General features: G+C 43.0%; 1 pseudogene; it reads left to right on the top strand.

Annotated features, from left to right (window-relative positions):
• The first annotated feature begins 345 nt into the window (after nt 1-345).
• On the top strand, nt 346-2,870 carry LOC110590424 (annotated as a pseudogene).
• The last annotated feature ends 532 nt before the right edge of the window (nt 2,871-3,402 follow it).

Below are 3,402 nucleotides of genomic sequence, written 5' to 3'. Positions count from 1 at the left end.
GGAAACAAACTGAGGGTTGCTGGAAGGGAGGTGGATGGGGGTGATGGGGTAACTGGGTGATGGACATTAAGGAGGGCACGTGGTGTGATGAGCACTGGGTGTTATATGCAACTAATGAATAACTGAACCCTACATCTAAAACAAATGAGGCACTATATGTTGGCTAACTGAATTTAAATAAAAAAAGAAATAAAAATATAAGTCAGGGTATGCTAAGTCTCAAATAATTCCCACTAAAGTTCAAGGGATCTGAACAGGCTAACTGGGGGAAGCTTCCCAGCAGAGGTGGAAGTGAGCTGGACCTTGCAGGAATCATACCTGAGGGAGGAAGACATTTCAGGCAGGATGAAAGCCAAGGTGCCAGAAATGGGCACAGGAGGAGGCAAAGCAGAAAAGTTGGATCCAAGTTTTCACGTGAGGTGAGTGCCAGAGATAACAAACTAGATTATAGAGGGTCTTGAAGGCCAGGCTAAGGGCTTTGAGCTTTATTCTGTAAGCAAAAGGGAATCCCTTAAATATTTTGAGTAGAGCTGGGGCATACGCAGAGTCAAAGTTCTGACTATGAAATCTTGAGAGAGCTTGGGATGATTGAAGCAGGTGGGATAGAGCCAGGATGACCCATGAGGTAGCCATTGTGATACTCAGAAGTGTAAGTAGATAGGGGTATTCGCTTGAGGAATGATCCCTCTCCCATTGTTAGTCTATGCTTGTGGAATAAAAACCATGATTAGTATATAAAGCAAATACAAAAAGTAATTTTTTAAAAACCTGTACAAAGAGCAAGTCAGGCCCGGTGACCCTATAGACAGGAGTTCAAGAAGCAGACCCAGGAAAAGAAAGAAAGAAGGTCTCCAGGCAATTCCTTTACTGACAAAAATGAGTTCTTTAGAAGTCATCCCTTTCGACTGAGGCTGTGAAGAGAAATCTCATTCATTTTTGCAAATTCCAATGCCCTTTGTGGTTTGTAGTGTTTTCAACTACAAGGCAACTTTCCTGCTGTCACTGAAAGCTGTAATGTTTCTTCAAACTACAAAGTAGGGTCAAAACAATACTGAAGTGGGTGAGTGTGTTTTTCTCCAGAAGTGCCTTTTAAGACAGGATGGGGGAGAGATACTCAAGTAAAGAGTTTTTTCATCCCAAGTACTTTAATTATGGTAACAGTCTGAAAATTCCTAACACCTTTCATGTGAGGACACAAAAGTAATTTTATCGCACTCGTGGTTTTTATTTATATGCAGAAAACTCTTCAGATTTCAGCAAGGAGGCGAGATTTATTATATATTTGCCCTAAAGCTACCAAGTCACACACCTGACAGCAAGTCATATTTTACCCAAAAAATGAAGCCTTAAAATTTTACCATCATAAGGTTTCTAGTCCCTTTCTTGTATTTTAGGGTTCCTACCAAACATGCCAGGAGAGAGGGCGCCTTGAACTTTTCTGACCCTATTGTGTCAAACACATCTCTTACGTGCTTCATACTTCGTCTCAATTCTTTGACAATCCGGTCTGAGGGCTGAGAAATTCTCCATAGGAAAAACCTCAAAACACACACTGTACCTTCCACTCACATCTGGAGTCATATATCAAAACTGCCCTCACAGGGCAGCTCCTGGCTTTTCCTGACAGAAGGGAAGGGAGGTCTACCCCAGGCCTAGGAGCTGGCTCTCCTGAGTGCCTGCCCTTCCCTCGTTTTCCCCTCAGGTGAAGCCTCATTTCCACCTTAGGAAGCCTACCTCCCCTCCTTTCCAGTGCTCTAAGTCCTTGGACAGACTCCCCATGATATCCCCCGAACGCTCCAAATAGTTCCTCAGTAGGTTTCAGCCAGCTGTGATCTGCTCCTTCAGGCCCCAATTTGTGAAGTCAAGTTTCTTTACTACTAAGAAATAAGCATAGTTTAAAATAATGAGGCTCAACTGAATCTGAACCAGTGGGGGGTGAGGCCCCCACATCAGTTCAATTTTTAAAGCAGCACAGGGAGTCTCTTTCCTGTCTCGGGGTTGCATGGAGTCAGCTCCTGGGTCTGTGAGACTAGAAAATTGAGAGCTTCTTCACAGCAGCAGCAACAGCTCTGCCCCATCACCAGGCCACAAAACCAATATATTGAGTCACACCGGAAGCACTGTGGCCATCGTTTGGATTACCAGGAGAAAAAGAGGAAGAAGGAAGGTCTGGAGGTTCGAGAGTGTTCAAAGAAGGCAAAAAAGATGATTGGTCTGAAAGCCGAGCTCTACCATGAACAGCACCAGGCTGAGAAAATACAAATGAAAAAGACTATCAAGATGCATGAAAGGAGAAGCCTCCGACAAAAGAATGATGGTGAGACTCTACGAGGAGCGATGCTGCACGCCTACTGGACAGGGAGGGACAGTCCCCAGCTAAAGTCCTTTCCAATAGGATGAAACAAAAACGCCAAGAGAAAGCAGGCAAATGGGAAGTCCCTTTGCCCAAAGTTCGTGCCCAGGGAGAAACAGAAGTATCAAAAGTTATTCAAGCAGGAAAGAGAAAGAACAAAGCATGGAAGAGGATGGTTACTAAAGTCTGCTTTGCTGGAGATGGCTTTCCTCGAACACCCCCTAAATAGGAGAGATTTGTTAGGCCAATGGGCTTACGTTGCCAAGAGGCCCATGTAACACATTCTGAATTGAAAGCCGCCTTTTGCCTGCCAATACTTGGTGTAAAAACGAATTCCTCATCCCCACTATATACAACTTTGGGTGTTTATTACCAAAGGTACTGTCATGGAGATGAACGTGAGTGAGTTGGGTCTTGTGACGCAAGGAGGCAAGGTGATTTGGGAAAAATATGCACAGGTACCAATGATCCTGAAAGCGATAGAGGCATAAAGGCAACCTTGCTGGTTGGACGGTAGCTTCCAACAAGTAACTCCTTATAATTACTGAAGACCACACACCAATCGGGAAAACCACCATGACTGCAGTGGTTCTGAATACCACCAAACAGCCCGGCATGTCTGCAGTCACCAAGAGAACTATCTATTCTACTGTTAAAAAAACACACACAAAAAAAACAAAGAACATGAAAATAGCCCAGTTTTATAAACTGGTCTTTATTTTCAAGTCGGTTTAGCATCTAGATGTTCCTAAGTTTGAATAATTTTAAAGAACAATTATAGAAATATCATGGTCTGTTTCTGCATTAAGAAATGGGTCCTCAGCAATGCAGATCTAGTGTTACTGGAAAAACTAGTATAGTTGAAAATACCTTTTATCGAAAAGGTTAGTGCACACTTAAATCTAGAGCCCAGGCTATGAAACGTCATTTCTGAGATCTTACCTGAAGTCTATTCTACCTCATTTTTCTTCATTAATCCTAAGAAATGTAGCATTGGCATACGGTCACATTTGCTTATAAAGTATTTACCCTAAAAGTACAGGAGAGAA

Source organism: Neomonachus schauinslandi, chromosome 10, assembly GCF_002201575.2.
Source record: "Neomonachus schauinslandi chromosome 10, ASM220157v2, whole genome shotgun sequence".
NCBI classification, from domain to species: domain Eukaryota; kingdom Metazoa; phylum Chordata; class Mammalia; order Carnivora; family Phocidae; genus Neomonachus; species Neomonachus schauinslandi.
This window is presented reverse-complemented; position numbering and strand designations above follow the sequence as displayed.